Raw genomic sequence first — 12,408 nt, forward strand, 5'->3', positions numbered from 1 at the left:
TTTGGCTCATAGCTCTGGCCCAGGACTGGGGCATCTGGTGATGGCCTTTTTCCTGACTGAGTCCTGAGGTGCTACACTGTATTCCATGGCAAGAAAGTGTGAGAGACCTTGCCAAACTCGTTCATAGAAGACACACGCTCAATATAACATTTTACTCTCTTAAACATAGAGCCACTCACTCACGAATACAGAGCCCTCCTCACCGCTGATGGTTCCTGACTCTTAGAATCTTTTCATGGGGATTAAATTTCAACACATTCCTTTCAGAAGGAGCATAGTCAAACCACAGCAGTGATTCATAAATAGGGTCTAAGCCCACATTAAGTAACATTTTATACAGTGGATAAATTTCTAATGTGATGGTTGAGTAGATTAATGCAGCTGCCTTTATCATCCAAGGTCTGATTCTGATACAGTCGTTTATTCTCCATAAAACCTAAGTAATTTCATCTCCTCTCTCTGCTTTGGTTTAAGGTGTAGAGGAGGGTCTGCCTCAGTTGGTTTTGCAGGGCAATAAAAATAACTGTAAAGCACATTTCCAGCACACAGTGCTGTGTAAATGCTTAATGATTTTCTATAATGACAGCGTGGGCCGGGACATTGTACTTTTAGGGGAAATATTTTCACTTGAGTTATAGCACGTAATACTCTAGAGGATCTTGATGGATAGCTGAAATGAAGATCTTTCTTTCTTTTTTTTTTTCTGGACCGGGTAACTTAATATTTTGCCTTCATTTCCAAAAATTACATCTAATTAAATATATTAAAAACTCACAGAAGAGGCCAGTGATGGGCGAGGAATCTTGAGGTCATCATCAGTTTTGCTTATGAATTCGGCTTTGGAGGGAAAATGCTCAGTTGGACTTTTGTTTTTCCAATTCAATTTGACTTATAAAACTCATAGCTTTCCATTACATGGAGTCCTGGCTGGAGTCTCAAGGGTTAGGGGTGGGGATTTACCCTGTGGCACAGGCAGGCCCTTTGCTCTCTGAAGCAGACAAGAGGTTTGGTCAAATGCACCCATCGCCTATGAAGAGGCCTCGTTCTTCATAATAACTGTGGCTAGCGAGTAGCAAGGGAAAGGTGGGGGACAATTTAAGACGAAATGTCTTCAACTTGTTTTGCTGTTATGAGAAGGTGACCATGGCAAACACATCCTAAAATAAGTGCATTTGAGGTGTGCCCTGCTGGGCAGTTCCATAGCTCTCTGCACGTTCCACATGGAAGGTCCTCCCAGGAGCTTTTCCTAGACTCGGGCGCCAACAGTCGGCACCCCCCTACCCCTGGCCCTCACACGACAGTTACACCGTGTGGGGTGCCATCGGATGCGAGCTCATATCCAGGTAGGCCAGCTCGCGCTGGAATCATTTGCTCGGGTGACCAGATGAGGTGTGCGCTCAGTGGAGTTGTCACTGACCCTAAGCCACACTTCGGGACCACCCACGCCCACACTTTCCAGGAAACAGTTTGCTCAGACGAGTGAACTGCTTCCACCAGCACCCAGAGCCCCCGCAGTGTGGCCTGGCTGGGCCTGGCTGCCAGGATTTCCAGTTCTCAGCTGTGCTCTCTCCGCTGCAGACCCTCCTCCAGCTTCAAACATTTTTTTTAAAAGATTCATTTATTGTATGTATACGTGTTCGCCTGCATGTATGGCTGTGCACCCCATTTGTGCCTGGTGCCCGCAGAGACCAGAAGAGCGTGTCAGATCCCCTGGAACTGGAGCCTCGATTGTAAGCCGACGAATAAGTGCTGAAAGCTGAACCCTGGTCCTCTGCAGGACTTCTGCAGGAGTTGCACCCGCTCTAATCACTGCGCTCCAGCTCCGGTCACACTCACAGTCTTTGTTTTAACTTTTTAAATGTTTGTTTGTTTGTGTTTTGGAGACAGGGTCTCACTCTGTAGCCCTGGCTATCCAGGAATTCACTCTGCAGACCAGATGGCTTTGAACTCACAGAGATGCGCCTGCCTCTGCCCCCAAATGCTAGGATCAAATACGTGCGCCGCAACCACCAACTAATTTTTGTTATTTTACATGTATGAATGCTGTGACTGCATGTCCGTGTACAGGTGTAGTGCATTTGTACCCCATGCATGCAGTGCCAGTGGAGGCCTGTAGAGGGTGCCGGATTCCCCTGCACAGACACTGATGGTTTTAAGCCACCCAGTGGGTACTGGGAACGGAAGCCCAGGCCTCTGAAAGAGCAGCCAGTACTCTTGAGTGCTGATCCATGTCTTCGCCCCCCCCAACTCCCAGTCTTTAAAAAATAGCCCACAATCATTAACGTTGCTCTAGGTAATCCGATACACGGATAATTTTAAAATGTGTCAATAAGCTGAAATGGCCGAGTGTTCAGACAGCAAGGCCAGCCCTTGAGTGTATCATTGTGTACTCCATGGAGGGTGAAGAATATCTGCATTTTACAGGGCTGTGTCAGGGTCAACGCTCAGTGCCGAACTGGCCTGACTGGTTCCCGTAAACACTGCATGGTTTCCTGCCTGAGGAGCCTAATAACCTAGTGGATTTTTAGTCTCCTATCCCATATTATTAGGTCAAGGAGGAGAAAAAAAAATTTAAAAAATGCCCCTGGAAGTAATGCAGGTGCGCTGTGTCACATATGTGTCAGTAGGTGGCAGAGGAGAGAGGCTCTGCCTGTGCTCGGTGTCCTGACCCGTGAGCATCTGAATGATTACTAGCCTACCGTTCCCTGAAGAAAAGCTGGCCTGAAACGGCCACCAGTCTGGTGCTACAGAGGCCGAGGCCGCAGTGGCTCCCAGGACCAGGAGCAAGCTGGAGACTAAAAACCACTTCCTGGAACTGAGCCTTGCATGGGGACACTTGGGTGGGCCGTGTGAGGAGTGAGCCGCCAGACTGACCGCACGGGAGCCACCCCGAGACCGCCACTAGCTGGGAGCCACACAGGCCTGGGGTGGGGGGTAGACAGTAACTGAGATGACCCCTGCCCCTCGTCATAATGCATGAGTGGGGAATGGCACTCCTGAGACCACTCCTGAGACGACCCCAGACACTCAGAGACCCCGAACACCACTAAGAGGAACAAGTAGCTGATGGTGCCACCTGGGACCATGGGAGGGTCTTGGCTTGTGCTGCCACTAGGGGCCGTGTCTGGGTCTATGGTCCTGCAGTAGCAGGAGTCTATTACCATCAAAGGCTAGGTGGAACTCCCTGGTCTGAGCTGCCACCCTCACCTGGGCATTGTGGGAAAGCTGGCCCTGGTTCATGAGAGCAGGGGAGCTGACCACACCCCTATCCAGCTGCAGTTCTCAGCAGAGCAGGCCCCTGCACACTGCAGGACTTGCAGGGGAGCCAGCCCCAGAAGGTACAGGTGTGGGAAAGCCGGCCCTACCGCTGGTCTCCCATTCAGTGGCATGAATGAGGGAGAGATGGCCTCCCCCTCTCGCCCCTTGTCACCTATGGTAGGCAGGAGAGCTGGCCCTGCCCCTCACCTAGACAGCACAGTAGAACTGGCCCTAGATGTGAGGCTTGTGGGAGAGCCAGCCCTGTCTCTTGTCTGCTGGGTGGTGGCACAAACAAGGAAGAGATGCCTTCCTTCCCTCCCTGTCCCTTGCTATCTGTGGCAGCCAGGAGACCTAGCCCCGAGGTCATAAGAGTGGGAGAACTGGCCGTGTCCCTCACTGGCTGCAGCACGTCAGAGAGGAGACCAGGCACCGAGCCTGGGCAGCAGGGTAGAGCTGGTTTTGATATTGGGAGTTGCTGGTGAGCTGACACCAAGGGCATGAGAGTGGGAGAGCCGGTGGGCTGACCAGCTTAGATACCTCTCTGGCCCAGATCCAGGAATTTGGATTGGCCCACCCCAACATCTACCCCACTGATGAACTGCTGGAGTGCATGAAGGGGCCGGTCCTTCAGATCCTAAACTATAGGATCTCCACAACACAGGACAACAACAGGATATCTGAGAGGAGTCCAGTGAGGTTCCAGTATTGATAGAGTAGCCGAAGCCAGAGGGCTTGTACCAGACCAGGGAATCATTGCAATGAACATTTGCAAGCAAAGTGTGGACAAAGGGTTGCTTTGGGACCCACTGTGACACACTACAGCTTTCAAAATGAGATTTTTTTCCCCCTCTGTTGAGGGAGAGGTTGCAGTGGTGGAGGGTAGGTATGGGGGGAGGGGGAGGTGAGTGGGATTGAGGTGTATGATGTGAAATTCACAAAGAACCAAGAAAAGGGTCGAAAAGCATTTTAATAAAAAGGGAAATTGATCAAAGACATTGATTCTTCTAATAATATCTTTTCTCTACTCGAATTCTTCATTTGTTCAACATTTTTCCGTGTAACGAAGGACATTTTATTCACTCATCAAATTCATACACCAACTCTTGGCAAAAACACCTCCCATCTATATACACCTATATACACCTCTATAAACGTGGAACACATCACCAAAGCAAATAGACAACCATGGCGGCTCTCACAGAGCTCCCCTTCCAGCTGGGACAGACAGACCACAAATAATAACCACAGTGAATAAGTAAATTACGTATTTGTATTAGGAGAAGATGTGGGTGAGAGGAACACAGAGAGTGAGCATTTGGAGGGGATGGTCACTTTAAAAGGCTAGCCAGAGCTAGCCTCATTGAGCAGGTGAGGGAGCTAGCCCATGACAGGCACAGATGCCAGCACTGTGTGGCCAGTTCTGGAACAGAGGACCAGCACTGCGGATGCAGAGAGAACAGGAGGGAGACTCAGAATGAGTGGCAACTCACAGAGGAGAGGCTCACATCGTGTAGGGCCTTGATATGGAACCTTGTACTCGGAACCTTGTACTCAAGAGTTTTGGTTTCTTAAAAAAAAAAAAAAAACCAACTATGTTGGGAATGTGCTTTTGTTTCAATCCCAGGTGTGGGATACAGCAGCTGGCTTTGATTTATCTCGTGCTCTAGGAGGGGTGTGATTTTGCCAGCTGAAAATAGTTTACATTTGAAATTCTGGAGATTCTTGAGAGGGTATGTGAGTGTGTGTGATCGTGAGCCTTGAGGGATTATAATCCCAGCACTCAGGGAGCCAGAGGAAGGCGGATTGATGTTTGAGGCCAGCCTGGTCTACAAAGCAAGTTCAGGATAGCCCAAGGCTACACAGAGAAACCCTATCTTAAAAAACAAAACAAAACAAGCTGGTGGTTCTTGCTGCTGCTTTTGCTCGTTGGTGATTGCTTTGCCATTCACCCTTTACTGGACTGCTGGTTGCTGGTTGGAGATATTCTGACTCTGAAGGCAGAACTTGTCTCAAGGAATCTGATGCCCCTAATCAGCAGGAAGTAGTCTAAAGAGATCTATGCCCTCTGTCCCCTCTATCCTCCTTTCTCTCCTACCTGATGTTGGGGGGTTGGAAGGGATTGGATGGAGAAGAGTGGTGGGAGAAAGAGTCCAATAAAGTAGCCAAAAGTCTGGCTACAGAGCCTCCTAAATCCCTGTTCAGAAGAAATGGAAGGGCTCTGGCTTTGCTCAAATTAAAATGGAAAGCCCTGAAATGACCTTGGGTGGAAGGATATGGTGGGATTTAGGCTGTAAATGGATCATTTCAACTTTTGGGTTGTGAACATACCTTGGATGTCATGGCAGGAGGCAAAAGAACAATCAGGAAATGCTGAAGTAATTCAGGTGTGAGACGGCAGGCACCCAGACCTTGGCAGAAACAGCCAGTTGGGATAAACAGTTGCCTCATGGGATTATGGGTATCAGAGCTTTCTGAATTAGGGTGGTGGGGAGTGCAGGGTAATGAGTGTAGTGAGCAAAAGTGAAAGGTCTGGGGTGAATCTAAGGTTCTAGTTTGGGACTGCAAGGATGGGGAATTATAGGTTCAGTTCGTACACTGCAGTAAAGTCAGGAGATCAGGTGTGGCCAGGTTTAACGAAAGCAGCCAGGAAATGGAACTGGAGACGTAATTCAAAGCTCTGGCTGCTCTTGCCGAGGACTCTGGTTCGACTCCCAGCACACACAGAGTGGCTGGCAACCATCCTTAACTCCAGTTCCGGGAATCCAGCGCCCTCTTCCGACTTCCATGGGTATTGCATGTGTGGGTGCTCCAGGAGCCATCTCAGCAGGTGGGTAGAGATGGAGGCTTGGAGTCTCAATGTAAGGCCGGGGCTGGAGGGGGAACTTGGGGATTTGCCTTCTCTTAGAAGCCATAAGACTGACAGCGACCATTCTGTGGTCCCGTTCGCTGGCAAAAGTTGGTGGAAACGGTCCACTTACCCAGACAATCTCGTTTTCTCAAAGATGTGCCAAGATAAAATTGCTACAAGTAAAGGGGCTGTTTGAAAAGTATATTTTTAAAGGTCTCAAAACTTTTTTTTTTTTAACTCAAGGAATCAAATTACACTTTTAAATGTTTTATTTCACAAGATGACATGAGCTTCCGTTCAGGAGACTCTCTGTACAGAGAACTCACAAATGCCTAAGTCAGCGGCAAGCACAGACATTCCTGTGTGAGTGACTATAAACACGTTCAAAAAACAAAAACAAAAAACCCCAATCCTCCCCCCTCACAAAAAAAAAAAAAATGAAGAACCCCAAAGGAGTGTCAGAATCCTAAGGTCACAGTCGTCAGGACCGCCTCTGGAAGCCAGCTCTCGGATCCGCAGGACTGGCCCCGTGTCCGTTAAGGGAAGAGGAGGAAGTATGGTGAGAGGGACCCTCACTAACCCCGTGTAACCTTGATGGCACCGGCAGACCTTGGCGTTGCACCGTCAGGCCATCACCTTTGAGGCTGAGGCCTGCCCGCTACACTGACCTCACGATGGAAAAGGTGTTGGGATTGCAGGAGAGCGGGGTCAGACGCGGCGGCACCCTTCCATTAAGCTGTGGAAGGTCATGGCAGCCCCATCCATACTTAAGGGGGACGGCAGCTTGCCCCGCAGGAGGCGGCAGGTTGGAGGTTTCTGGACAACTCCCACCTCTTTGCTCCGGGGCCGAGGCTCCTTCCTCCGCCCTCTGCAGCCCTGACCAATAGGAAGGTTTTGGCGGAGAGTCCAGCAGCTTCAGTGTGCCCCCCGGAAAGTAAACATTCGCAGAGGAATTTGCTCTGCTGCGCCGTTGGTCTGCCGCTGCAGCCGCTGGGCACGGTTGCCCTACTCCCGAGGCTTACAGAGTGAAGTGGTCTAAAGCTTCCTCCAGCACCGCGGGCCTCCTGGTGAGAAACCTGCCCTCTCAAGCTTGTACTGGGCCCTTTGTTCTTCAAGGCTGTCCTTGGGGCCCCAACATCCCAACAGCACACTCTGTGACGTCACAGATGCTGTGTAATGGTGGACCAGTTGCTCCCTGACTTCAGATTCTCTTACAAGCACACGTGGCGGCCCTCTGTGCCACACTCCCATCTTTTTGAGCAGTCCTCCAGGCGTCCGTGCCACTGCCATGACTGCTCACAAAGCCACCCATGGGTGCCTTCTCCAAGCTCCGTAGTTAGTTCCCGGAAAGCCAGAGAGGGCCTTGTTCAGAGCACTGTTAAACCACTGCAGGCTCCCTGCTGGCCTGCTCTGATGCAGCCCTGAGAGTGTGTAGCACATAGTGAGCCAGGCACAAGAAAGCGCCCCGGAGCCGGGCGCGGTGGCACACACCAGTAATCCTGCGAGTTCAAAGCCAGCCTGCTTTACAAAGTAATTCCAAGACAGCCAGGGCTACACAGAGAAACCCTGTCTCCAAAAATAAAACAAAGCAAAAAAGTGCCCAGGAACATACGAGGGACAGATAGCAGGCATGGACTAACACAGGTGCACGGGCCACTGTTCTGTGACAGGGAGACTTGGGACAGGAGCTTCAACTCCTACTGGTCAAGACTGCTTTGCTCCACTTGGTCTTCATCAACTCTCACGTTGGCTGGCTTGTTCCCACAAACACATTTCAGAAAGGTGTGACCAACACATCATGAAACCAGGGGAAGACTCGTCAGGTTGGCGGATGAGCCCTGTTTTCTATGCCCACGAGTAGTTGGAATAATAATGGTAACAGTGACAACGGTTTCAGTAGGGCTTGGCCATTTTGCACGTATTCTCCCAAGAACTCGAAAGGAACAGAGTGATTAAAGAGCCCACTGTTGGGATGTCCCTACATGCCAGGGTGGTAAGCCATGCCTCTCTCTATGTCCAAGTAAAGCTGCGTCTATAAAAGCATGCTGCCTTATATTCAGCAAAGACTAAATGTAGGTGACTATTGACCAGTGAAAGGAACATGTCATTTCCTTATAGTGGACACATTTTGCACACTCTGGAGACATTTTTGTCACCATTCAGGAAGCAGGCGTGTGCTGCTGGCTTGCATCTCATGTGCAGAGGCCGAAGATTCAGCTATACCTCCTACAGTATGACAAACAGCAGCTTGACTTCAAGAAAACATCGCTCATCTCAAAATGTTAACTATGTGAGGCGGAGAAAACCTGTGCCTTGCATGGTGAAGGCCAACAAATAGATCGTTGTTTGCTGGGTGACATTTGTTTAAAAAAAGTGAGCTCATAAAAGAAAGTAGCCAATCCCACAGGACGTGATAGTAGATTGCACATGAGAGTTGGCAGAAATGTGTTTAGTGCGTTCCCGAATCCAGATGAGCCTAGCACTAGAACTAATACCACATACCTTGACGCAGGAGGCCTGGGAAAGCCCGGGCTCATGACATTAAAATGAGAATCAGCTAGCTGCCCCTTCATGTTGAGGGGCATCCCAGTTAACTTCCCAGTATAAAGTCTCAGAGCACAGAACACGGCCCTCCAGGAGCTGACGCTCCTGTAAGGTGCATCCACATGTGGGTCCACATGAGTTTGTCACATGCCAAGAAAGAGATCCTAAGCTCAGATGCAAAGACCCTCATCAAAGAGAGAATGTAGAGAGGACGGACACACGTACAGAAAAGCTGGGCTCGGGTTGGCCACATTCACTCTGCTGGAGGGCACCAACAACCTAACCTGGGTGGTCAGAGCATTTACTGTGTGCAGCACCGGGAGAGGAGAGGTCTGGCTAGTATTGGCTAGTATTGGTAGGTAATCAGGTTGTAGCCATTGGAAGAGGGAGCACGGCTGCTTGCTTTTGCACACACTAGTCAGTTTTCGGTAAACACTTGTACTTGGACCAGAGGAATGCTTTGCCAGCTTCCTGAGCCTGATCAAGGGAAGGCTTTGTCATTTCCATGGGCCTGAGGCACTGGGGTTCTTGATATGGCCAAGATGATGTCAAGAATACATGCACTCATGTTGGCATAATGTTTTTGTGCACTATGTACAGTTTACCCTTGATCATTCAAATGCTTATTTCTCTACCCCACTGTCTGGTTTCAATCCAGACACTGCACTGTGATGTTTATTCTAAGTACCTCCTGTCTCAAGTTTGTGTAAACATGCCCACCATTTTTTCTCTGTATTGCCAATAAAAAGCCAACCAGCCAATGCTGAGCAATACAGAGAATAGGCTTGGACATTCTACTCTTCTGTTCTATTCATCCTATTCTCCTTTCCATCCCCCAAAAGGGGAGGAGAAATAGAGGAAGTGGGAGATGGAGCCATGAGGAGAGGACCGGGAGACATCAGGAGAAATGAACCAGACCTAGGATATGATTAAAAAGCAAGTATAATGTGGGAAATCTGAATGGGAGAAAGGTAGACTGGTTTGGAGGTTTAGGATGGAGTAACTATTGTGCAGCATTGTGCTCTAGGCTGATTCAATAAATCCTAGCCTCTGTGTGGTTATTTGGGTAAGTACCTGGTTTAAGAGCAGCCAGCAGATTACTCAATATATTACTGTATATGACTCAATATTCAATAAAAATAATCTTTCAACATACCCAGGACTTCATCCACTCCCCAGATACAGTGTATGTACACACACTTATGTGAGTCCACATGGAAATGACAATCTAGAGATGTCTATACATGTGTACACACGTGCATATTGTATTTTAGTACTGTTGTTTGCATTACCATCATCAGGCACCAAATTAACAGAGGCTGTATGTCTCTCTCACAAGGAAACTTTAAACCGGTACCAACGACAGAAGAAATTTTAACAAGTTTCCAAGAATTAATAACATATAGAACATGCTCAATGTGCACAACATAAAACTTATTCAACAGTAGAAAAAAATGAGAGCAATTAGAAATAAAAGAATATATAATAACTCACATATTAGAGAATAGTTCATATTACATTACTTGCTTTTAATAGTTTAATCAGCATTTCTCCCTTATCATTTATTCATTCATTCATTCATTCATTCATTCATTCATTCATTCATTCATCTATTATTTGAGACAGCCCTGTCTGTCCTGGAACTCATTCTATAGACCAGGCTGGCCCCAAACTCAGAGATCCACCTGTCTCTGCCTCCCAAGTTCTGGGTCTCTAATATCTCTAAACATGATACTATTTTTAATTTTTGAGAAGCCTCCCACTGATTTTCATGGTAGCTGAACTGGTTTATAGTCGTGTGTTGTGTGTGTGTGTGTGTGTGTGTGTGTGTGTGTGTGTGTGTGTGTCCCGGTCATAAATAAGGCTCTTCCTTTCCTGTGTCCTCAACAGCGTTTATTAGCCTTTGTTTTCTCTAATTTGCATTTTCTTGATGGCTAGACCTGCTCAGCACATTACCCTGTAGCCCTCAGGGCCTAGGTCCTAGAACCCTGACTGGTGGTAATGAGGGAATTAAGAAAGGACAGACACACACACAAACAGCTGGGGGAGGGGTCGTGCATGCACTCTGCTGGCCTAGTACCAGCTACAGCAGCAACCTGCAACCTCACCATGTTTATTATATACGAGGGGCGGGGGGGGGTGTAGCTGGTCTTGGTAGTAGGTGTCGGTAGGCGAGTTGTCTCAGGTTGTAAACATCCAGGGCAAGGAAGCGACAGTTGCTTGTTCTTGTACACACTGGTCAGTCTTTATTCACCTGAGGAAGGCTTCACCATCCTTCTGGGCCTTCCCTGGAGGAGGCTTTGCCATTCCCAAGGGCTGAGGCATTGGGGTCCCTAACAACTGGAGTGAGGACCTCGCTCACTCGAGAGTCCACTTGTTCAGGGCTCCACTGGCTCCCTACAACTCTAAAAAGCATCTATTGGCCACTCTATTTCCACTTTTGAGAACCACCTGTTTAATTCATTGAATTCGATCTGTTGTTTGGCAGCTTTGTTTTCTTCTTTGTGTCAGCAGCTCTAGAGCTCCTGGGCGTATATCCACAGACTCTTGGGTCATCACTGACACTTGCAAATCCATGTTCATTGCTGCTGTTTCCATAAGAGCCAGTAAATTGTATTGATATAAACTTCTATCGGTTGATGAATGGGCAGTGAAAATGGGTACATAGACACAATAAAAATTTATATATTGATAAAGAAAACTGAAATCTGCAGGGAAATGAAACAACCCAGAATATTACATTAAGCAAAGTAATCAGGATTATACTGACAAAATTTCCATGTTCTCTCAAATACATACATACATATATATATATATCATGATATATATAGTAATACACTAGTATATATAATATATTTATGTATAGTATAATACATACTAATCTGTAGTATAGATAATATACTATGTTATATAATATAGTAATTATATATTATTACTATGTGTACGCATTTAGGTGGGAATAAGTGTGGGTAGAGACCAGGAAATCAGGTAGGGACCATCGGGAGAGGGGAAAAGGAACTTTAAGGGACAGGGCTGCAGAGGTCAATAGAACAATGTGATATGAGAGTAGAAAGGGAAACTCTGGCAGTAGAAGGGTACATACGGTAGGGATAGAAGCCAAGGAGCTGGGAGAGGGGGAGCAACCAAACCTAAGTATGTATAAAAACTACATAAAACTGTTACTTTGTATGCTAATTGGAAATTAAATAAATTTGTTTTTAAATGAGACTAGCCATTTTTGCTACCCTTACGTATTTCTTGTTTGTTTGTTTGTTTGTTTTAAACTATACAAATGCTACAACGAACATAAGCATTCCTGTTTCCCCCTCCCTCCCTCCCCTCCCTCCGTTCCTTTCTTCTGTTGCAGGCTGGGACCTGAGCCCAGGCGAGCACCCTGCCACTGACCTTCAGACTCATGTGTGCTGTGAGCAGCACTGGGACTACTGTTTCTTAGTTAGAATGTTCCAAGTCAGAACCCAGTTGTATGTTCCATCTGGAGGAAGAACACTCATTTAAAAAGCAAGTCAGGGAGATGCTGGATCTGAATCTTTCTAGAAATATCGGCTTGCTCCAGGAAAAATCAAGTCGCATGATACAGGTTTGCATCACCTTTTCAGAAATAACGGGGGGAAATTACAGTATCTGCAATCTCCATGCCGGGTTATCTAACTCCACCGCTGCCGCTCTCGATCTCACACGTGGATGAAAATAGCAGGTTGTCTCTGAAACTGAAGTACACGCTGTCTGTAGAGAGCTGG

General features: G+C 47.6%; 1 pseudogene; it reads left to right on the forward strand.

The window, feature by feature from the left end:
• Positions 1 to 2,577: 2,577 nt before the first annotated feature.
• LOC129680306 (small nucleolar RNA SNORA17) lies at positions 2,578 to 2,703 on the forward strand (annotated as a pseudogene).
• The last annotated feature ends 9,705 nt before the right edge of the window (positions 2,704 to 12,408 follow it).

Source organism: Psammomys obesus, unplaced genomic scaffold (genome assembly GCF_907164565.1).
Source record: "Psammomys obesus unplaced genomic scaffold, mPsaObe1.curated_primary_1811, whole genome shotgun sequence".
Classification (NCBI taxonomy): Eukaryota; Metazoa; Chordata; class Mammalia; order Rodentia; family Muridae; genus Psammomys; species Psammomys obesus.